Here is a 25,394-nt window from a genome sequence, read left to right as displayed (position 1 = left end):
TGTGCTGTTATTCTCCCTAACGTAACATGGTTAAAGTCTGCTCTTGACCCGTCTCCACTACAGATTTAAAATACAGTGAAAATATCTTAGTTTTTATTCTTTCCCCTCAAGAAACTGCAAATTAGAGTACTATAAAGGTTAAATGTTTTGTGTTAAATGCCTCTTGTTAAAATTTGGGGCATTCACCAAATACATACATATATAAAGCCATCCCCAATATATACTGTACAGTATAGGATTCATCTATATTATATAATATTACACACACACACACACACACACACACACACACACACACACACACACACACACACACACACACACACACACACACACACACACACACACACACACACACACACACACACCCCTAGAAAAGAATTTGGGGCAGTCAAATATATATAGATGCCTCTTGTTAAAATTTGGGGCAGTCACCAAATTTTAATAAGATGCATCTAACACAAAACATTCAACCTTTATAGTACTCTAATATACAGTATATAAGGGATGGCATTATGCAATTATATGATGATAACAAATATGGCAATGATAACAGCAGCAGGAATAACAATGCTGTTTGTATTTTGAGCCATAGGTCTTCTTGGAAAAGATGATTGACACTGCACAGACAAAGCACATAATTCATAAATAAATAATATTTGCGCCTCAATCTCATGCAGAGCTAACTGAATTCAGTGAGGCTTACTTATTATTAGAATTGCAGTGGCATGTTTGTAAACTAACATAAACCCTATCAAAGCCCAGGTGGCTACTAATAACTATTGCTGTGTGAAAGTGCAGCATTGATGTAGAGCCGGCAGAGCAAATCAACATTCTACAAGGCAATATTAAAAATGGGGCTGTCCAAGTAAAAAAGTATAACTTTTAAACTGACCTTCATATCAGCATCAAATCTGGAAGTGTTGCAGCAAACAGTCTTTGATTGCTCTGTGCCAAATTTAGGGATGTTCAGACAAAAGGTTTTTAACATATGATTTTTAAAATGTAGAACTGTTTTACATGCTTAAAAATTGTCGTCATTGTCGATTAGTCATTTAGTCATGTCCCTCTTGACAAAACTCTATTAGCCTATGCCTGCTTCATTTTGAACTCCAAGGGCAAACTTCCCTGTTATTCCTTTTATCTCTTGACTCCCTACTTTAGCATTCCAGTCCCCTAGAATGAAAAGAACGTCTTTCTTTGGTGTCAGTTCTAGAAGGTGTTGTAAATCTTCATAAAATTGTTCAATTTCAGTCTTCTCAGCAATGGTGGTTGGTGCATAAACTTGGATTATTGTGATGTTGAAAGGTCTGCCTTGGATTCGTATTGACATCATTCTATCATTTTTGAGATTATATCCCATTACAGCTTTTCCCACTCTTTTGTTGACTATGAGGGCTACTCAATTCCTTCTACAGGATTCTTGCCCACAATAGTAGATATGATAATCATCTGAGTTTTAGTTCACTGATGCCCAGGATGTCGATGTTTATTCTTGCCATCTCCTGTTTGACCACCTCCAGCTTCCGAAGGTTCATAGATCTTACTTTCCAGGTTCCTATGCAGCATTTAAAAATAGGAGATATTAAACATCCCCCAGATTTAAAACACATCATATAAATTGAAAAGACCAAGTTTGTTTATCTTTAAGAGAATGTTTCATCCCATCTATTTTTCTTATTTGGAAATAAACCAGGCTGTACGGGTTGAAATACTGGTCCTCAAAAAAGGCCTTTCAAAAGGGAGAAAAAGCCCCTGTGGTATGGCTGATACCTAGTTGAAAAACAGCCTTGCCAATTGCTTTGTGTTTTGGTAGTGATTAATTGATGAAAAAAGGAATCAGCTTCTAGGATTTCCCCCTGTTTGGTGTCTCTTTGTGAATGGCAGCGAACACAAGAGGTATCATATTGACTAATGGCTCCCAAACTACAGTCCCCAGATGTTCTAGGATGAAAACTCCAAGAAATCTTCATCTTTAGCTATACTGGCCAGGATTTCTCAGAGTTGTAGTCCAATAATATTTGGGGACCCAAGATTGGGAACCACTGCTTTAGACCATCATGACTGCTGATATGGGTGTCATCAACATTCAGACCGCTTTTGCTGTGTAAAATTCAGTTTCCTTTTTCCTGCTGGCAAAGTGGGCCTGATATTATGCAGTAATATCAGGCCATTTTCTGGCTTTCTGAAGCATGGATACACATTCATACACTGGAGAGAGTCTCTCTCTCTCTGTTTCTTTTTCTTTTCTTTTTTGAAGAATTGAGTGTATCTCTGATGCACATATGTGTGAAACAGGTGGAGTAGATAAACACTAAGGGCATCTGGGTGATATTTCTTCTGCTTAACATGCTACCATTTTGTAAGGACCTCAGCTGGCAGACATGAGGCATACTCATTTGCTGATGTAATCAAGCCCTGCTGACACAGCAACACCCATTTGATTGCTTATATTTGTGCTACATTATTAGCTTATCCTGTTGATTAGAAATGCCCAGGGATTAAAAAGTGCAAAGATGCTCACTTTAGGTGAGTAATTCAGGTTTACCATTTGTCATTTTGGAAACCAATAACATGGTCTCTATAATTCCTTTCAATAGACTTCAGAGTATAAGCTGTTGTTTTTTTCTGAGAGTTCTAGTATCTGTCTAAACTGTGGCCCTCCAGATCTTGTTGGAATGTAATTCCTATCAGCTCTGGTTATTATATTTCATGTGGAGGGATTCTGGGCACTGCAGCTCAGCATCTTAGTGGTCAGTTGTGCACCTCTGTTCAGCATCACTTCAAAGCATATACCATTTTTCGTCTATGCCTTCCTTTCCACATATTCAGAATTCTGCAGAATATTGGCATACGTCGATAACTGTTCAGACCCAGGCTCTAATCTATGTAAAACATTACATGTAAAACATAAAATATTATGATTTGACCATTTACTCAAGAGTCTCTGTGGGTCAGATTATATGCAAAGGAAAACGTCCATTTCCTGCTATTATAATGTTTTCCCTCTGAGGCATACAAATTCATCAAAGCTGTGTGGCCAAGCAATCAGTGAAACTCATGTTTATCTCTCAGTGATCAATAATGATACAAATAAAACCTAATCCACAATATGTGGCAAGCTCTTGTAGAAAAAGATATGTATTTTACTTGTTAAATGACCTCTGCTTGCAATAATGTCCTGTATTATTTAGTTGGTCCTTAGACCCAGGATCCATTTTGCAAAATGAATAGCAATTAATAATAGACTCCAGAACTGAGGTACTCACACTTTTGAGGGAGGGAGAGAGTGAGTGAGTTAAACTACTGTGCAGAACTAAGCATTTTGAAAACGAGAAGGGCTTTTTGCAACATAGGCATGGTTGGGGGATGGTTTCAACAGAAACACACCTATATGTTAAATAGTAGCCAGAATTCTGTTGGCACAGCTGCCTGTGGATAAGCCTGATGGCATCCTATTCTATCCTTATTCCCCTGGAGAAGCCTTTGGGGCCTCGAGGCAGAGGGGGAGGCTCTAATGTCTGAAAATAGGTACCCCTGTCCATGATTTTCAGACACTAAAGCCTTCCTTATCCCATCCTGAGTCCCTCGCCTTCTGCCCGGCTTCCCCGTGTCGAAAAGTATGCCTCAGAACTTGAAGGAGGAAATAGAAAACTTTTAATTGAAGATAAAATGTCATGGATGATTATATCATTAGTTTTATGCATGCAGAACTGAATCAACAGGATCCCAGACATTGTGTAAACAGCACACATAAGTTGTTGGGGTGAGGTTTTTTTGGTAAACAAACTAATAGGCACGGGATTTTCAGATTCTTTTGGGGTTCAAATCTCATAACATTCTATTCTGGGAGTGTCACCTGACAATCCCACACTTCAGACACCTAAATGTGGCTCACCTGGAGAAAAGGCCTAGCTAGGAAGGCTTTGTGGCCCACCATTGGCCTAGATCTGCCCCAAATTCCTCCTCAGCAGGTGGGGCAGCTTTCTTTTGGATTCATAAGGCTTGGTTTCCAGCCCCGTGATCCTCCTTGTTGCCCTCCTCTGAGCTTGTTCCAATTTGTCAGCATCCTTCCTGAAGTGTGGTGTCCAGAACTGGATACAATACTTAAGGTGAGGTTTAATCGGTGCTGAATAGAGGGGGACTACCACCTCGCAGGATTTGGAAACTATATTCTATTAATGCAGCCTAAAATAGCATTTGCCTTTTTTGTAGCCACGTCACACTGTTCACTCATGTTTAGCTTGTCATCTAGGACAATGCCAAGATCCTTCACCCTCGTAGTTTTGCTGAGCCAAGCTCAGGTCACTATGTTATCTGTATGTATTGCTTTTTGGCACTCTTTCTAATATGATATTGGAAAGGGCCTTCATGAAAGTGGCTGGGGATTTCAATGGGATAAATTTTATAATGTTTATCCCCAAAGAAGAGGCTTGTGACTCAGGCTGAACACCAGAGAATGTGTTCCACCTAGATTTTCAGGAAATATCAGCAAATAATCTTATGCTTATACCCGAGTGACTTGGGAATAGATGTAGGAATCAATAATGAGCATCCTTATTCTTAATCGTATTAGTGTCAGAGAAATTAGTTTCTCAGGCATCTTATTCTCACAAGGTTTTCTAACCTCTTTCTTCTCCCTTTGTGTCTGATATGTTTACCATCATGAGGGTATTTCAAGGTCAGCTGGCAAAAGGCCACGAGGGAGAAAGAATTATTGTTTATCAACTGTGCCTCCAATATTTTGTATTCTGCCTTTTCAGACCCAATGTCAAGGACAGGCCTCCATTTTATACCTCAGCCTTCCACCTTGAATGAGAGCAGGGACTATTTGCATAAATGAACAAGAGCCGAAGAAGACCTAAACTGTTATTCCAGGGCCAACTAAGGATTGAGACAACATTGTAAGAAAGTATAGTTTAGAGAAATGTGCATGATGTGTGAAACTTAGCATCAGTGTCAATGAAAAGTGCAGTAAATAAGCCTTCTATCCACCCGAGTTAAGGAGCATGGCATCCAAAGCCAGCCATTTGGGCACCTGAGATCAGTAAATACATAGATTTAAAAAAATCCACAAGGATCTCTTCTCATTTCGGCAGAAAAGATAGATCAACAACCAAACAAATAACAGCAGTGCCCTTTCATAATACCCACACCTTCCTGTGTGAGTCAATAACTTTCCTTTGCTTAATGGTTGGAATGACTCTGCACTTACTAGCATTCGAGTACCCACTGCCACTTTATGGTAGCTTCCTAAAAGGATCTAATTTTTACTTTCATAAAATATTTGCCATGACTACCACTTAGATATTTTTAATGTGTATCTACAACCCAAGTACCTAACCACCACTTTAGCTGCTCTTTTTTTTTTTAAGGACACTTTTCATTAATTCTCTGAAATAAATATTTCAGACAAACATCCTGGAAACTTCACAGAATATTTATGCTGTCTGCATGTCTTTATTTTAATGTGGGTGTGCCTATTTCGGTCTGATTCAAACTACACGCGTTTGTGCTTTAAAGCTTGTTGAAGCCATCTCTTCTCACTTTATGTGTCTGTGTTGTTCAAGTTGTTTAAGAATATGGATTTTTGACATTGTAACACTTTGCTTAAACTTGTCAAGAGAGTAAGATTTCATTTTATATAAATTTATGTTTGGTTTGGAAAATGTCAAAACTGCAAGGGAACCTATTGAATAACGTGCAGGGCAGATATAAAGGGACAACTAATCAGAACCATTCAAAATGGCTGCCAGAATGCCAGGGAGTCACAATAGCTTAATGCGGGTTAGAAAATGTCTGTAGCCAAGTTAGCATCACAAAAACCTAGCTGTTTCCTATGTCTACCTTCATTGGGTTGCACCTAAAAGTAAGTCAGGTTCAACAGGAGAAATGCCATAAAGGACTATTCGTTATCAATACTACAGTGGGGTCTTGACTTAAGAACGGCTCGAGTTAAGAACATTTTGACTTATGAACCACTCTCATAGGAAAATATTGACTTGACTTAAGTACTTAGATTTGAGTTACAAACTGAAAAAAACCCACGTGGGAGGAAGGGAAAGTGCAAAATGTGAACTTTCAGTTAACTGTTGGCCAGTGAAAAGGGTGCCTGTCTGCTTCCTCACTCCTCCCAGCGTTTAGAGAGTGGATTGGGAGACAGTCTTCAGACTGCCTGGTACTGTACTGCCTGGACTGTATTTTCCCTGCCTTCCCTGAACCTTTCTTGACCTAAGAAAAAAAAAAGAAACAAAATATCCCCCTCTAGTGGTCGAAGGCAGAATAGCAGCCTCCCATTAGTTTCTATGGACGGAAAAGAGCAGATACGGATCAAATGGTTTTCAATGCATTCCTATGGGAAATGCAGATTTGACCTGAGAACCTTTTGACTTGAGAACCGCCTTCCAATACGGATTAAGTTCTCAAGTCAAGACCCCACTGTATTTCAATTCAGACTTATGGTGACCCTTTCCTGGGTTTTATAAATATAGAGTACTCAGATTTCCCATTCCCTTCTTCTGAGGGGAGCCCAGTAGTACTGTGCAGTTTGTCTAAGGCCACACAGGCTTGCTTTTCCCACAAGATGCACAAAGGGGGAACCAAATTCTCCTTGTCTGTCTCTGCAACCAAGCACCTAACTCATGGAACTGTCCAGCCAGGTCAGTCCTATATATGTCAGTTTATGAAATTTTTAAGATTTGGGACAGATCACTCCTGTTAGGAGGCAAACTGTTTTCAGTAACTTTGCATTCTAGCTTTTATAGCCAAGGAAACCATGTCAAAATTGAATTTGCACTGATATAGTGCCTTCCCTATATCCATACGATGATTTCATTCACTTGTCTAAATATTATCTTATGTAAAACACACATGTTCCATCTATTCCTTGCTAACAGGCAATGACATTCTAGACTGTACAGGTCTGTGAAGATTTGGTGCACAGTATTTTCCAAAGGGTTTTTCCAGTAGCAAAGTATGGAAGTCAGAGCTGGACCACAAAGAAGGCTGACTATTGAAGAATAGATGCTTTTGAATTGTGGTGCTGGAGGAGAGTCTTGAGAGTCCCCTGGACTGCAAAGAGAACAAACCTATCCATTTTGAAGGAAATCAACCCAGAGTGTTCACTGGAAGGACAGATCCTAAAGCAGATGCTCCAATACTTTGGCCATCTCATGAGAAGAGAAGATTCCCTGGAAAAGACCCTGATGTTGGGAAAATGTAAAAGCAAGAGGAGAAGGGGACATCAGAGGATGAGATGGCTGGACAGTGTCATCAAAGCAACCAACATGAGTTTGACCAAAATCTGGGAGGCAGTGGAAGACAGGAGGGCCTGGCGCGCTCTGGTCCATGGGGTCATGAAGAGTTGGACACGACTTAATGAATAAACAACAACAATTTTCCAAATAGCAGCCTTCTCCACATATCTTTAAGGGGAATTTAAGCCCTGACCAGCGGGAACAATGGTGTTTTTCCCCCAAGCAAACAGAAAGAAATTCTGAATGGAACTGGGCCTGCCAGACATTGGTTGCCCAGTCAGGATTACACTGAGATGAAACAGAGGGGTGTGATCAGATGGTGAGAAAGATGTGGGTCTGATTTCATCAGAAAGGGTTACTCTGCAGGGTGAAACCTCCTGTAAAGTGACCCTTCCCTAGTCTGGCCCAAAATCTAGCAGCTCTGCTGTGGGAACAAAAAGGTCCAACTTGGTCTTGGATCAGTGTCAGATTGCAGCACTATTGCCCATAGATCATGTGATCACTGGAAAGCAGTTTGCACCAGACCATGCTATAAGCAGTCCAAAATGCAAGCTATCTGCCTAGAGTTAAATTCCAAAGGGGTGGGTGGGTTACACTTTAGATTGCTTGGGGAGAGAACCACCATCAGCCTTCTTTCTTTACAGTGAAGGTAAATCTCGAGATAATAAATGCTGAGACTAAACCACATGGGAGCATTGTTGCATTCTTCCTCTGTTTGTGGGTTTCCTAAAAGCATTTGACTGGCTGCTGTTGCTAGGAAAAGGCTGGATGTAAATGGACCCTCCATCAGATTCAGCAGGGCTCTGTTCTTCCTGTATTCTTAAGCTGCGAGTGGCCTTGAAGGTGAGACAGACATAAGTATGGAAAGTCTGGTTTGGGGTTATTTTCCACTCCTGCCTTCTGTTGCTGTCACTTTATTCACCCAGAGCTCACAAAGGCGCAACCACGACTTTCTCTCTCTGGCCACAGAAATAAACTCCCGAGCCTCGATGAGACAATGTGAGTGGAGAGAGGAAAACACTATCTTAATAAATCCACCTCTTTCTTTCCCAGACATTTTTCTTTCTTCTACAGCTCCCAAGCACAAGCCTACTGGGGGTGGATCAAGGAGACAGCCGAGAAAGGCTCAACAGAGTGTGGAAAAATACTTATCCAGCCACTTGGCTCTAAATTCCTAGTTTCAGCAGCCAGACCCAGACACCAGACATAGATCTTATATTCTCATAATGTTTTGGTACAAAGTAGAGAGGTGCTAAGCACCAAACCAACTCCACTAATACGTTCACAGACCTACTTTGACTTAAAGCCTTCTTCCTTGAGGCTGATGGAGTTATCCTTCACAGTAACCTGTTTTGTCCATTTTCTTTAGGTTGATGAATGCATTTGTTTGTTCACTACTGATTGGCTATCAGTTGAATAGCTGATATTAAATATCTCACACACCTGTTAAGAAAATGACTGTTAACCCTGTATTTCATTGTTTGCACAATATTTTGTTAACATCTGCTGGTTGCACACATGGCTCATATACCATATGGTATGAAAGAAGAATGAATGTAAAAGATTAATTAAAAGTATATATTGCAACGCTGCCTAATATTCATACAAAATGTAGGATAAAATACAAGTACTGTTATAAACACAGAGTCATGGCTACATTGCTGATTCTGATACTCTTTATGACCAGCTTGCATTTTTCCTCTTCTTTTGTCTAGATACAAACTTGTGCATTCTTGTCAGTCTGGAGTGGTCATGAACACTTCTCCAGAAAAGAGTAAAGGTATCATCTAAAAAGAGGAAAGAAAAAGGGAATAAGTTACATAGCATGCTTGAATGGCAATGAAACTCCATAGAGGCAAAGTTAGAAACAGCAGCTGTATAGTAAATAAAATGCAAGAATCACATTGCAGTCAACACAATGATCAGGCGATCTCTTATTGTATGTACAGACCAATAATCTGTATATTGGTGGCAGGTAGGCAACAGGCAGCTAAGTATGGATCCTCACCCATTTTGGGGGCCTCTGGTCCCTACGCTAAACCATTCTTCTTTAAAAGGTCAGACTAAAACAAGGAAAACCGCATTTCATGAAAAATATTAGTTTTGTAAATGGGTTCTGCACTGTATCTTGTTTTGTCTACATGGGCTATGAAAGGGGGACAGGCTGAAACTAGATGTGGCCAGTTTTGTGTTTGTTTGTTTTTTGCACCAGCACTCGTGTGTGTGTGTGTGGGGGGGGGGTCATGTGCATATTTATGGGTTCACAAGATATGTGGGGGGCAAAGGATATAGCAATTGGCCCCCAGACTCACCAAAGCTGCCACTCTGCTATAGCTAATAGCAGTTTTAAAACCAGCTGACCTCCCCTCTTTCCTCCAAAAACAAACAAAAACATTAAAAAACCAAATTCTCAAAATCTGGGAATTTAGATGCAGAGAATTTTCCTCTTAGGTAGTCTTGGGCAAGCTGCACAGCCCCAGGTGCCCCCAGAAGAAGCGAATGGTAAACCACACTCTCTCTCTCTCTCTCTTTTTTTTTTTTTTTTACCAGTCAGGGCTACTCTAGAATAGCCATTCTCAACCTTCTTTTTTGCTACGGTCTTTTTAGGTTCCGGGGCCCCCTGTCAAGCAAGGAAAGACCTTGACTGTGTGCAAGCAAGGATGCAACATACAACTGAATCTGTGGCTCCTGTGAAAATGTGCTAGGGGGCTGCAGGGGGACATATGGCCCCCATTGAGAATGGCAGCTCTAGAAGACGCAGTTGGGGTGGGAGGAATTTGAGACTGGCTGAAATCCTGTTGTTCAGCACAGCAAGTTGCAAATAGAGTACACCCACGAAATCGCTGGAACTTTTGGAGGAATTGATGTCACCACATCCCTGCCGATTCAACAGATCTACACTAGTTGCAACTTCCTACAATAAGCAACAGGATTTCAGCCACTGTTTTAAAAACGATCACATCTCCACCAGGCACAGTTAATACGGAACAGGCAGCATGCCGCCACCAGCCTCCTCCTTCCTTCTGGTATCTTCTCCCCTCTTTCAGGCTGCTGTCTTTCACTAAGGAAGATCCTGTCATCATGGAAGTGTGTGAGGGCCACTTTCCTTCCAGCTCTTTGTACTGAGTAGCCAGCACATCTAACAATTGTTTTTGTAATTTCTGGGACTCCGTTATGGAGTGAGTAGACCAAACTGCCAGTCTACTGCAATTAACATAACCTTCCCTGTCAACAAGTTATCCACTGGAATAACCTGTGTTTCAGTCACTATTGTTTCATTTCACAATGGGACAGGAATTTCGTAATTACAAAAAAAAAAAAAAATCTGAAAATTGGGACTCTATAAATACCAACATTCTCTGCATTCCTAGCTCTTTTAAAATGTGAGATACCTTAAGCCGCAGGAACTCTTTGCTTACTTTGGATCGTGCAGGATATATGACCATCCCTTTTCCTCTCAGGAAGATACGATTACACAGTTGCAAAGTATCCAACTCTTTCTGCCTCTTCAGCATTCCTCCCACCTCTAGTGTAAGGAGTGGTTACATTTCACTTCTGTCTGCCCTTAACTCATCCTTTAGTGTTGCAAAGAGGTGATCTAATGAAGATCTTAAATGGGAGGGTTAGTGTGACTCTGTCTGCCATTAACATTTAGGAGGTAATCTCCCTCAAACCATAAATGCTAAATACTTTGGCATGCCCTTGACAGGTATAATTGCCTGCAGTCCTGTAAAATATAATGACCATCTGGCAGAAAGCGGTGAAATCATGAGACAGAGAAAGGGGAAGAGAGAATAGTAAAGAGAGATGTTAGTGTCAGATCAGTGTGACATCCGTGGTGCAAAATGCCCAATTACTTACCAAATGGAAATAATTTTCACTCCAGCTATATCACAGTTGTTTTCCCCCCCACACTTCCCATCACTTTTACAATCACAGGGGAAGCACCTTCCATTTTCTTTTGGACAATAAACATAGGCCTATTTCACTTCGTCCAAAGCAGGGAAAAACTAGTTTCTGTTTAACTTTAACTGACAGTCTTGTAAAAGAAAGCAGGCCTGCTGGAGATCAAACCCTCAAACTTACACAATTAATGTATTTTTGTGTCTACAAAATATGATGTCATTATAATAATATACCATGTAAGGAGCTGGCTTTCAAGGCTTGTCTGTTCTGTGGCAGCCTGTTGCACCAACCTCATTTCTATTCCATTTGCAAAGTGGGACTGACTGAAAAATAAACCTAACATTCTGTTTTATCCGAGGAGCAGGCATGTTATGGCTGCAGGATGCCAAATATATTCTACCACACACTGTGCCGCCACCCTGATCCCAAAGGAATAAGATGGTCAAGGGGTTGGCTTGACATAGCCATTGAGACATTTCCCAGAAGATTGCCAAGAATAAACCAAAGAAAAGCTACTTGTGCTGCTTGACAAGAGAAAAGAGGGAAAGACAGAGCTGTTTGATCATGATCACCAACAGACGGCAATGGTGATATCTGGAAGCTGTACATGCCATACTATTAGAAACAAAAATTATGTTTATAGTTCCCATTGCCAGATGCTTGAAGCTTGAAATGGAACAAGAGAGTTGCCCTGACAAATTCTATTCAGGCTAAAGGTAAAGGTTCCTCTTGACATTCAGTCCAGTCATGTCCAACTCCTAGCTTTCAAACTGCTAGGTTGGCAGGAGCTGGGACAAGCGACGGGAGCTCACTCCGTCGCATGGATTCCATCTTAAGACTGTTGGTCTTTGACCTTGCAGCACAGAGGCTTCTGCGGTTTAATCTGCAGCATCACCACATCCCTTGCATCTATTCAGGCTACTATAGGTTAAAACAAATTGCCCAGGTTGAAATCTTTTTGCTGTGGATTTGGGAAGCTGAACTGTTGGAAATGAATAGTGCAGATGAGATTTCTCCCTAATCCTATAGGTGTTGGTTTGTGGCATCAGTACTGTATGTGACATTGCTGTGGTTCTAGGTTACTTCCCTTTTAGAATCAAGTTATCTGAACATTGAAATCACGCTCCATCTGATGAAATGCCAAAACCAAGATGAATCCAATCAAATAGGAGCTGAATTTATTTCTGGAGTCTTCCACTCATTCCTTTGCCCAGATTCTGGTAACAATTTTAATCTGATTAGTCATCTGAGAACAATGAGGAACTTCAACCTCCAAATTTTGGAGCATCATTGGAGACCGCATGGCAAAAAGTTGCATCTTCCATGGTTCGTATTTTCTCATCTGAAAGGAACAGTGCTCTCTGAAAACACCACTTTTGACCGCAAAGCTTAAGTTAAAAATGAATCTATCAATGTTTGAATTTTCTGTTACCCATTTTTTCTTTCTATATACACTGGATTGCTAGTACTTTTGATATAATTAATTCAGGATTTTTTTTCCTCTTAGAAATAATACCATTGCTATGGGGGGAGTAGAATCTCATCAGTACTAAGACTTTGATTAGACATAATGATACTTAAATTCTTAAAAGATTTGTGTCTTAACACTCCAAACTTTACCTTTCCATATAAATGAGCTTTTCCACAATAGTCCAATTAATGATATATTATAGCTCTGAGGATTAGGGACCATAAACTAGCACTAGTGGTGGGCCAGAATATGCTTCATCCCAATTTAGCACTACACATCATGATTTCGCCTGCTTCCAGGGTGGGAAGCTACAGCACATCTACATTGTGTGCAGCCATACAACATGCTGCATCATGCTAAATCAGGAGGAAAGTACTGTATATTATTTTTTTAAAAAAATCTGTAATGATTAAATAAATAAATAAATAAATAAATAAATAAATAAATAAATAAATAAATAAATAAATAAATAAATAAAGTATATTCTGATCCAACATGGGTGCTAGCACATGGTCCCTAATCCTGGGAGCAATGCCAAACAATTCCAGAAATGCATCAAGAAATTAGAGGCTGTGGCAGGAAGGAGGGATGGAGAACAAAAGAGGAAAAGGGAAGGGAGAGAAAAAGATTATCTTCCTTTTCTAAAGGATGGTTGGGGACTGAAACTCCCTAAATAACTGAGGTGCTCAGAACCCACTCCCTCATTATAACTGCAAGTTCTATGTGGTGGATGAGGGATTTGGAATTCTAAAACTGTCACAGAATAAGAGGTTCCTCACTAGATGCCATTCAACTCTATCTGCATATCTGCACTAACAGTGAAGCAGACCCTGTGGAGCCATCTCTCAGGAAATGTGGTAACTGTGGAATGTCATCATTGGTAGCAGGTTGAACTAGAGGACCTTGGAGACCCCTTCCAACTTTAGGATTCTAGGTGCAACCTGGACAGGACAATTAGCTTTAAAACAAAAGGAACTGCTAGGGACTGTTTTAGAAGATGTGGACTTTACCATGAAGAAAGAAGATTCTGTATCAGGAGACAAGTAAATTCAGGCAATTCAACTTGCATCTTATTGGCAAGGCTCAAAATGAGCAAATACATTCAGATTTATATAGCTCACTATTTGTTGTGTCCCAAATTTCCTCCTTGGTCAGGGTCAGTTTGTAAACCCTGTTGAGAGCTTCCTTAAGCGATGACGAATCCCTCCCATGTCATATGGTTCCCCTCTAAAGAAGATTCTACAGTTCTAAAGGGTATGGAACAAAACAAATACTGACAAACAGCTCAGAGGAGCCTTGGATACTGCACCCTGTACTGTTCCCCCTGTTGTATCTGAGATGGAGAAAACAGAGTAACAGCTAGAGGCAGAGTGAATATTCAGTAGTAAGACTGTACTATCTGTCTGAGCTTTCCACTGAGACAGCCTCGAACATTAGTGACTAGAGCATTACTGGCTACCCAGATTAAATTCAGCTAAAGAGTTGAGAAGCAAAAAATCAATTGAATTGTAGGCATTAGAAACAGTAGTTAAACCGCTAGTAGGTACAGTGGAGTCTTCTTTAAACTGTAATGAGAATCCGCTAGTCAAGTCTAGAAAAGGTAGAAAATCTATTGTCTGCCGTATTTTGTTTTCCTCCTCTATAAAGTGTGTCTAGCTGCAAGTTACTATAATGCCTGCGTGACCACATGGTCTGCATAGCAGTATGAACGTACACATGCCCAGAGGCAAAATTCCTTTCAGCTACAGACAATGCTGTGTACACTTTCAGCATCATCTAAAGCCTCATGGAGTATCCTTCATGAGAAGTCATCATCACTGTCACCTGATCAGCTGAGGCCAAGGAAGTATGGCAACAATGGGCGCTCACAGCGGAGCTGCTATTTCAAGCTGGCTCTGAACTCTAAAGACTCTGTCACCAACACAATCAGTTTGTGCGGGAGATACTAAAAGTGGCATTTCATATTCCTTTTGTACGTCACAGATGTTCAGACCTTCTTCTATATTTCATATTCTTTTAATGTGGTGGTCATGTTATGTGGATCTAATTCACAAAGAGTTACTTCTGTATAAAAGAGTCACTCGCAAATGATTCAAATGCCATTAATTTAAATAGGCTTTATGTCTATTACCGTAGTCTCTCGAGACTGAAGGATGCCTAATCTAATTTGGAATCTGGAATGTGTATTACACGGGCTGGATAGCTCTGTGGTTTAGATAGCTGGGTGCAGAGCCGGAGGTTGGGAGTTTGGTTCTCCACTGTGCCTCCCAGGGGAAAGAGTCAGCCTGTGCAGCATTGGGCGAGCTACATGGTCCTAGGATGCCCCCAGAAGAAGGAAATGGCAAAATACTTTTTAAGTATTCTTAGCTAGAAAAACCTTGAAAAGATTCTGACCATAAGTCAGAATCAACTTGACTGGCACATTATTATTATTATTATTATTATTATTATTATTATTATTATTATTATTATTATTATTATTATTATTATTATTATTATTATTATTATTATTATTATTATTATTATTATTATTATTATTATTATTATTGTTGTTGTTGTTGTTGTTGTTGTTGTTGTTGTTGTTGTTGTTGTTGTTGTTGTTGTTGTTGTTGTTGTTGTTTTTGTTGTTGTTGTTGTTGTTGTTGTTGTTGTTGTTGTTATTATTATTATTATTATTATTATTATTATTATTATTATTATTATTATTATTATTATTATTATTATTATTGTGGTTTATACACCACATAATTGAAACCTGCAAGGAGAACAAGCCAGAGAGTTCCAGAAAAATATCTACTTCTGCTTCATTGACTATGCAAAAGCCTTTGACTGTGTGGACCACAGCAAACTATGGCAAGTTCTTAAAGAAATGGGAGTGCCTGACCACCTTATCTACCTCCTGAGAAACCTATATGTGGGACAGGAAGCAACAGTTAGAACTGGATATGGAACAACTGATTGGTTCAAAATTGGGAAAGGGGTACGACAAGGCTGTATATTGTCCCCCAGCTTATTTAACTTATATGCAGAACACATCATGCGGAAGGCTGGACTGGAGGAATCCTAAACCGGAATTAAGATTGCCGGAAGAAATATCAACAACCTCCGATATGCAGATGATACCACTCTGATGGCAGAAAGTGAGGAGGAATTAAAGAACCTTGTAATGAGGGTGAAAGAGGAGAGCACAAAAAACGGTCTGAAACTCAACGTCAAAAAAACTAAGATCATGGTCACTGGTCCCATCACCTCCTGGGAAATAGAAGGGGAAGACATGGAGGCAGTGACAGATTTTATTTTCCTGGGCTCCATGATCACTGCAGATGGAGACAGCAGCCACAAAATTAAAAGACGCCTGCTTCTTGGGAGGAAAGCGATGACAAATCTTGACAGCATCTTAAAAAGCAGAGACATCACCTTGCCAACAAAAGTCCAAATAGTCAAAGCTATGGTTTTTCCTGTAGTGATGTATGGAAGTGAGAGCTGGACCATAAAGAAAGCAGACCGCCGAAGAATGGATGCCTTTGAATTGTGGTGCTGGAGGAGGCTCTTGAGAATCCCCTGGACTGCAAGGAGAACAAACCTATCAGTTCTAAAGGAAATCAACCCTGAGTGCTCACTGGAAGGACAGATCCTGAAGCTGAGGCTCCAGTACTTTGGCCATCTCATGAGAAGAAAAGACTCCTTGGAAAAAAAAACCTTGATGTTAGGAAAGTGTGACGGCAAGAGGAGAAGGGGACGACTGAGAATGAGATGGTTGGACAATGTCATTGAAGCGACCAACATGAATTTGACCCAACTCCGGGAGGCAGTGGAAGACAGGAGGGCCTGGCATGCTCTGGTCCATGAGGTCACGAAGAGTCGGACATAACTAAACAACTAAACAACGACAAATTGAAACCAACATATAGCGACCCTGAATAAGGCTTTCAAAGTATGTAAGATATTTAAGCAATGGTTTTGCCCATTCCACCTGACCTCTCTACCCCATGAGTTTCCATGGGTGGGTGGGTGGGCAGGGGGGGATTCAGCTCCAGGTCTTCTGAGTCCTAGTTTATCACTCTATCCCCTACATCACACTAGGTATTCCAAACAGGCCTTAACCACAAGTTAAATACTATTCGGTTAGAATGCCTACTTTCACTGCTACTGTTAGAGGAGAGTGGCAGCCTTGCATCTTCCATTGTAGGTTTGTTTACACAATGATGAAAAAGTCTGAAAAGGAGAGGCTTCTGCTTGTCTGTAGACTGCAGAAAATCTAGATTGTCACTCATGTGCTGAGCTTACACATAAAAAGAGCCTCCTTTCTCCAGCCTCCTCCTTCATATATCCTCGGCAATGTTTATTCAGAATCTTAATGACAAGCTTATGGCAAGAGATGACATGATTGCCACAGTGAAACCATTACGGGTATTACTGTTGACAATGATGGCATAAAGTTAGTCTTTAGTTCACCTAACAGAGTCCCTAAAAAGACAATCATGTTTCCTAGGAGTATTAAAGTACTATGCCTATACAGTATACTTTACTCCCATCCTTTATGCCAGTTGCCCCATACCTGGTATATATTTTGACAGCTCCTATCATCCCAGGCTACCTGGAAATGATAAGAGTTGTAACCTAATACATCTAGAGCATGTTGGACTAGGGAAGATTGTTTTATGCCTTTGATATGAAAACCACTGCTTCCCATAGCTACAGTTATGTGGACCAATCCTTTCCATTCCTTCCAGAGTTTAAACAAACAAAAACGCAGCATTTCCTTTTTGTTCATTAATGAAAAATGAACCATTTCTGGGGATAGGGGTGGATCAGAAACAGGATCCATCCTACATATTCCAATCTCTCCTTCTCCTCCTTCTCTCTTTCTTCTCCTCCTCCTTCTCATTCTCCTTTCCTTTTCCTCCTCCTCCTCCTCTTCTTCTCTTCCTCCTCCTTTTTCTCCTCCTGCTCCTTCTCTTTCTCCTCCTGCTTCTCCTCCTTCTCCTTTCTTCTTCTCCTCTCCTCTCCTCCTCCTCCTCCTCCTCCTCCTCTTCCTTTTAGGTATGGAAGCTACTTAGAGTTAATGGAAAGCCTTTTAATGGCAAAAGTGTAACTATAAAATCTATAACAAAAAGAAAGAATAAAATGACTAAATGTTGAATAAATGATGCTCGTATATTATCCTAGATATTTAAAGGAATAATCGGTAAAATAAATTGTGGGAAGGCGCAGATGAGAAAGTTAGGAGATCTTGTTATTCTAAATCTCCAGTTTTAAAAAAGGAATATTTTTTAAAAGGAAAAAAGAGCAAAGGTCATATGACAGAGCAGTGACATACTATAATTGTCACCAACTACATGCTGGCTCAGACAGCATCTACAATTTCTGAGAAGTTAAGCTCATTTTTTCTCCCAAAGCCACAGCTGTCTGGACCAATTTTCCACTTTATAAAGACAAAGATTAGCAAGTTCGTCAGGACGTGTTGCTCATGCATAGGAGTATCATTATGGAAAATTAGAGGATCATAAAGTTTGGGGGTGGGAGTTTCACCAAGCTGACAGGTGGCACCAAAGCTTATATTCTGAAAACTTCTTTCATAGGAGTTTTTTTTTTCCACAAGAAAACCATTTCTGATTCTGTGTCCCTTCAAAATTCTCACAAAGTTTTAAGGACAATATTGGTTTTTGTGGAACATCAAACCAAATGAGCTGATCTTCTTTTGTTGCCCAAAGCAGGAATAACTCCATTTTAGTCCTTGGAGACAGATCAAGATGCTAGAACTTATGCACAAACATTTGGAGTTTAGGATAAAACAGCTCTTACTTGCAAAACATAAATACTGTATCAAAGAATTCTATGACATCTACATAGGGCTAAGTTGTGTTTTTTGCCCTCTGCAGCATATGGAAAGATGAGAAGGCCAGCTGTGCCTTTAAACTTGAAAAGTCAACTGCAGAAAGAAGAGCAGCACTTGGAAAAGATCTCCTCTAAACTACAGCTCCCAGAATTCCCAGCCAGCATGGCAACTGTGTGGGACCTTCTGGGAGTCATAGTCATTTTTTACATTACATAAACCTTTATTGGCATTTGATTACATTTAAAGGAGTAAGCAGTGTGACCAAGAAAATAAAGGGAACAAATTAGAGCTGAAGTTGGGAAGGATAGGGATTGTGGTTTCTCATAAGAATAGTTAACAAAAATTCCGCCACGAGATACTGTAGGTAGTAGTTGGAAGGGAGTCACTAAGGAGGATTGGGAGGGGATCAGAAAGGGCAGGAGAAAGGGGTTTAGTAGGGAAGATCTAAGGGCAGAGTGAGAGGGGCAACGAAGTAGGATGTGGGCTACTGTGTCTGGTTCACGGGAGCAGAATGTGCATAGTCTGTTTGGTCGGGGAGTATTGGAATATCTACCAAAATGGCAAGCAGACGGGAAGATGTTTAAACGAGCAAGAAGGAAGGCCCTCCTTTTCCTTGGGTCTGTCAGATGAAAAAGGTAACTAGCTGGGCGGCCCATTAAGGGGGGGAGCCCGAAGTAGGATGGTGAACAGGTGGGATTAAGGTTTGATAGGAGGGTTCGAGTTTCTTGTTCCAGTAATTTGGACTTAATGATGAGGGAGGCTTTTGAAAGGTCGAGGTCAGCCAAGATTTCAGGGGATAGGTCAAGGGTGGAAAGTTTGGCATCTACTAGTTTAAACCAGTTTGATATATGAGAATCTTGGATAAGGTCATATAGAATGGAGGTTGGGTGAGAACTGAGATGGAGTTTCAACCAAAATTTGAAGGTGGAAATCCAGGCAGAAGTGGAGGCAAGATGGATACCTAGTTCTGAAACAATCGTAGACAGTCTAATTTGGTTAGGAACCCCCAAGATCTTACGGAGAAATCTAGAGATTGAGTGATCCAGTTCGGAATTGGCGACTTCGATCCAAACGGGTGCTCCGTACATTAATTGAGGAATGGATTTGAGTTTGAATGCCTGAAGAGCAGCAGGGATGAACTGATTGCCTTTGTTAAAGAAAAATCTAGCTATGGCGTTTTGAGATAGAAGAGCTGAGGATATGGCAGATTTACGATGGAGTAGCCAAGAATGACGGTAATGGAATGTAACTCCAAGGTACTTGAAGGATGGTACTTGCTGAAAGCTAAGGTTTAGTATTTTCCATTGGGATGGAGTCCATGATTTGGAGAAGACTAGAATTTTTGTCTTCTCAGAATTAATACAGTAGATAAATGGTTTATGAGGCAGAACTCTTGGAAAGTTAAGAGCAGCTTGCGGAGACCACGCTTAGAGAGAGATAGAAGGACAGCATCGTCGGCATATAAGAGGAGAGGAATAGGTGAGTTGTTCAGGGAGGGGGTGGGGAGGTCAAGAGGGAGTAGGGCAGGGGGAAGGTCAGCTAGATAAAGGTTAAATAGGAGGGGTGCCAGAATGCATCCCTGTCTGACGCCGTTGTGAATAGGGATGTCATCAGTCAAGGCGCCTGTACGGTCTAAACGGACGCGGCATGAGTTGGAAGAGTGTAGCTGTTGGATGAGGGAGAGGAGGCGGGGGTCAATATTCCAGTTCGTTAGTTTCTTCCATAAGGTGTTCCGGTCTACAGAATCGAAGGTCCCCTTGAGGTCAATAAATGCAGAGTAAAGTTTTGCCTTGTGGAACTGAGAGTATTTGTTAACAAGGAAAGAGAGGGTGAAAATGTGGTCCAGAGTCGAGGCTCCTGGGCGGAAGGCAATTTGTTCCCTAGATGGGAGACCGATGTCTTCCGCCCAGGTGGTGAGTTTCACAAGAAGGAATCTTGAGTAAAGTTTACCAATAAAGGATAGGAGGCTTATTGGTCTATAGTTGCTGGGGAGGGAAGGGTCACCTTTTTTGTATATTGGGACAATAATTGAGTTGAGCCAAGTTTCGGGAATAACACCTGATTTGTTGACAATGGTGAAAAGGTTGGCAAGAGGAATAGACCACCATGTATGGTTGTTAATAAGAAACTCTGTGGGGATTCCATCCGGGCCGGGAGTTTTCCGGGATTTAAGAGAATGAATGAGCTCGATGATTTCATCCGGTGTGACAGGGGGCCAGTCTGGTAGTTCAGAAGAAGGGTAGGGATATTTTATGCCAGGGGTCAGGGTGGAAAAAACGTTGGTATAGTGGGTTGATCAGGAGGAGGAAGAGATCAAAGTGGGAGGGGTTGGATCTGAATGGGATAAGGATCGGGAGTCATAGTCCAACAAAGGACTTTTCCAGGTTCTGAGGAAGACAAGTCTGAACAGCTATTCTAGACTTGGGTTCTTTGCACAGCAGCAAGCAAAAGGCTTCTCAAAAAGTCCAGTACACTTCCTAGTTCCCTCTACCATCCTCACCATATATGTCAAACTAGCTAATTTATGGTTCCTGGACTGTGATAGTAATTTCCTTAACAGCGAGTGGCTGACCAGCTGTTCCCTTATTACAATGGCCCTTCGCAGGAAGTGGAGCTACAAGTCCTTTGATAGACATTTGCACAATAATGTATAAACTATTTAAAATTAAGCACAAAATATATAACCACATTTCATTAGGCCATATTTTAAATGTGTTTTTAAAATACAATTTTTTTTAAAAAACTATTTTAAACATTTTTTTTCATCTATATTCAATAAACCATTTCCATAATTTGTTCAAGCACACCCCAGCTAACCTAACCACAGTTTCTAGTTCAGACATAAAGACAAACCATTGAAAGGAGAAGTAAATGCTTTCATCATGGTCATTATCATAGAACTGCAGACCTGGAAATATGGATCATTGAGTCCAGCCCCAATCGGGGGGCACAGTGGGGAATCAAACTCCCAACCTTTGGCTCTGCAGCCAGAGACCAATTTTTATTTATTTATTTATTTTATTTGTACCTGGCCCATCTGGTCCTACGACCACTCTTGGCAGCTGAAACCACTGAACTATCAAGCCGTTCATACTACTGTGCCATGGAACGGGAGGGGAGGGTTGTATTTCCAAGAGTTGCTCGGGCTCCTTCCAAAAGATTATCTATGGTCATTTTCTGCTGAGGGCAGCCTAACCTTGTAGTAAGCTGTTGGGATGCACACCAGTGGCAGAGAAAAAGAATGTTACTTTGCGGGAGTATAACTATCAGAATACTCCGCCCAGCATGGTCACTGGCCATGCTGGATGGGGTATTTTGGGAGCTGTTGTCCCCCAAAGTAAATTTTCCTTTCTTTGCTTAGTGATGGGCAAAAAACAACCTCAGGTTTCCTATCCACTCTCTTTTCTTCACTACCATTCATTTTATCTCTCCTAAGAATCTTATTGATTCCTAAGAAGAATTGATGCCTTTGAATTGTGGTGCTGGAGGAGACTCTTGAGAATCCCCTGGACTGCAAGGAGAACAAACCTATCCATTCTGAAGGAAATCAACCCCGAGTGCTCACTGGAAGGACAGATCCTGAAGCTGAGGCTCCAATATTTTGGCCATCTCATGAGAAGAGAAGACTCCCTAGAAAAGACCCTGATATTGGGAAAGTGTGAAAGCAAAAGGAGAAGGGGACGACACAGAATGAGATGGTTGGACAGTGTCACCGAAGCTACCAACATGACTTTGACCCAACTCCGGGATGGCAGTGGAAGACATGAGGGCCTGGCGTGCTCTGGTCCATGGGGTCACGAAGAGTCGGACACGACTAAATGACTAAACAACAAGAATCTTATGGGATGATAATGAAAGGAAAGAGTGGTGGAGGGATGGTGCTAATTATTTTAAGATCATCACCTCCCAGCATCTTGCATTTGTCCTGTCTCACAAACATGCCCCACATCTAACCCATCCAGTCACAGGGCACATCCACACAAGTTATTTCCTCCTGTTAAAGAGCTGGTTCCATCACCCATTGATTCAGATTACTGTAGTTTAATAGATGTACATAATGATAATACAGATTCAGATCAATCCCTTCCCTTCCACTTCCTTTCTGCTTCAGGATTACTTACTTCCACTTGGGAACATCTTTGTTTTGTTTTGAAGCCCAGTTTGTTCCAGATACATCAGTCCTTTCTGTTTCTTTGTTCCAAACAAACCCAATTTCTTTGGGACATCCACTGTTTGAATTCCCTGGGCATCTGGGACATCCTATGGGAGGGAAAGGAAAAAAAAGTGGTGAAGTCAGGACAAAAAAATGGGGAGAGGAAAAGAGGGAGTGAGGTGGGAGGAAGAAGAAAGGGGATGTCACATGGTATGGAAATTCAAATTAGAAGAACCCAAATTTCATTCAAGGAAAAAAAAATAAAACACAAATAGAAGGCTGGAGTAAGTGACTCAAGCTCTGTGGGAAAAAGGAATCACTCTTCCAACTTGCCTCAGCCCAACCCACACACCTCATGTGGACGAACCCAGAGCAACAGAGACACACCTGTGTAGTCAAGCATACAACTATCTGTTGATATCCTATAACCAACTCATGAAGAAAGGCAGGAATTTGGAAAAGATTGAGGATCTGCCATTTCAAGGTGCACTGAGATAGCAGCTCCCCAGGGAGCCTATTTCCATGCGCTTCGTATTCCTGGGAAATGAATAGAAGGATAAAAAGAACGAGGACTGGAAAAGGCTGAGGGTAAGAAGTTGTGGGCTAGATACTGGGCTGCATCTAGCCCAGGTTCAAGCACATCCTCACTTCTTGGTTAGTATGACATCGAAATGAAACATTTTTATGGCGCAGTGAGCAGGTACGTGAGCAGCCTTGTCCACCATGAGCTGAGGACAGAGACTGAAACTCACTTTTCCTTCTTCTGTAGTTTAGAGTTTTATTAACACTACAGAATATGATTGATTTCTCTGACAGTTTCAAGCAGATGGTTATAATATTCTCTCTCTCTCTCTCTCGTATTCTTACCTCTGCAACGTGGATGTGAATTTTCACATTAATGCATATGACCACAATGCTATTGATGTAATTTTCAGCATTTGCAAACCAGCATTCTAGAGGATGTAAATTATGTTCTGAAGCTACAAAGTGCAGTGTAAGCAGCATCACCCCCCACTCTAAAAGTGTCAGGTAGTGGATGGTAGAGGGAATTTGAGCTGTTGCCAAGATAATTGGGACAAGACTCCTTGATTCATTTGCCTAATCTTCACCCCAGGACAGCAAAGCCCACCAGAGCTGGTTAGGCCAACTGTGCATTAACTTTCAGCCAAAATAGACAGACACAGTTAACATGTTGCTAAATGCAGAGCTCCCTAAAAAAAAAAAAAGACAAGGCTGTTCTGAGAGGAGCATGCCGCAATGAACATCTGGCAAATTATCTTGATTTTGTCTTGGTGATTTGGAAATAACTGTGCCTTAACTTCTCATTTTTTAAGCACATCACTTGGGAATATTTGTGTGCCTTGGTGGACAATATCGTTAAAGGAGGAGATCTGTATTTGTCTTAATGATCTGCTCTATAGGGTAGAAAAGATCAGAGTCATGTTGAACTGAAAAACTCAAGTGCTTCTCCAGGAAGAGAGAGCCAGAATGCCCTCTTTCTTTCCTGTTCTTCCTTTTGAATTCACAAAAGAGAACCATAAAAGTCTCATGCCCCCATAGTCAACAGATTGTGTCTGCTATACTGTTCTTGAGCAGCAGGCAGTGCCGTTTCTTCTAAACCACTTTCAAAAGAAGTGTTCCTTTTTTCTCAAGAAGCGAAACACATCAAAAAGTGTTACCCTCTGCTCCCCATCCCAAATCCTGTGCTGCTGAGAAATATTTTTAAGAGGCTTTGAGAAGATGAGACTTATTTTTAGGGAAGGGATGATGGAAAATGTCCCCATAAACACTTCCAGAGGTGAGCCTGTGTCATTGCTGGAGGTGAGCTTGTGTGAGATACTGCCTTGCAACCTTTCACTGGGAGAAAGGTGGCAGAAAAAATGCAATATGTAAATAAATCAAGAAAATTGAAGTTCATACGGCAACTGTGGAAAAGAATGTCTCTTCCCCCTCGCCCACATGTAGTACTTAGTAACTAGGGCAGGATGACACAAAATAAAGATTCCCCCCTCAGAGGTTGGAAGCATTTCTTCTTCTAAAGCTCCTGGCTCAGGCAATGAGGCACAGAAGAAAGTTCTGAGAAAAAATGGTGGGAAATACCCATTTCCCAGGTGTTAGATACTGCTTGTATGGTACAGAAAAAGAGTACTTTTTTAATGCTAATCAAATATTTAATGCAGGTTTGATTGAATGGTGTTTCTGTATTAGTGGAGAAGCAGGTTCTCCAATTTTTCTTGGCACTGCTTCACCAGTAACATCTGAAGAATTTGCAAGAAACATGTCTGGGAAAGAACCACAGTAACTACTTCGATCTGTCTAATTGAATCCTGCAGCAGTCTCCCCGTATACCCATATAATTATTCCCATATATTTTGTGCACTCCAAAGGGGTAGGCCAGAAATTCCTCTCTCTCTCTCTCTCTCTCTCTCTCTCTCTCTCTTTGTGTGTGTGTGTTTGTGTGTGTGAGAGAGAGGGGGGGAAGGGAGAGGGAGAGGGAGAGGGAGAGAGATCTACATAGGAAAGGGATAGAAAAAGAATGGACAAGCTGTAACCATCATTGAAGCAGCTCAGACTAAACCAGCCAGCAGCAAGAGAAATTATCCCTGCCAACTGCGCTAATCAGAAGTGTGCTTTTTTTCTACCCACCAGCTGCTAACCCAGGATATGAGATCTTATTTCCCAATTGATTAGTGTGGTTAAAGCAAGCAGTTGTGTTGTCACCAAGACATGTGATCAAACTCGCCACAACATAGTTTGGCCTCAGGCAAG

General features: G+C 41.1%; 1 long non-coding RNA gene across 1 annotated transcript; it reads right to left on the bottom strand.

Annotated features, from left to right (window-relative positions):
• Nucleotides 1-263: 263 nt before the first annotated feature.
• LOC144586899 (uncharacterized) lies at nucleotides 264-25,075 on the bottom strand. The gene is made up of 2 exons (XR_013541987.1): nucleotides 22,594-25,075; nucleotides 264-9,043 (listed from the first exon to the last, which is right to left on the bottom strand). It is a non-coding gene; the product is annotated as an uncharacterized LOC144586899 (long non-coding RNA).
• Nucleotides 25,076-25,394: the final 319 nt, after the last annotated feature.

Source organism: Pogona vitticeps, chromosome 2, assembly GCF_051106095.1.
Source record: "Pogona vitticeps strain Pit_001003342236 chromosome 2, PviZW2.1, whole genome shotgun sequence".
Taxonomy (NCBI): domain Eukaryota; kingdom Metazoa; phylum Chordata; class Lepidosauria; order Squamata; family Agamidae; genus Pogona; species Pogona vitticeps.
The sequence above is the reverse complement of the archived record's forward strand: the minus strand, read 5'-3'. Positions and strand labels throughout refer to the sequence as shown.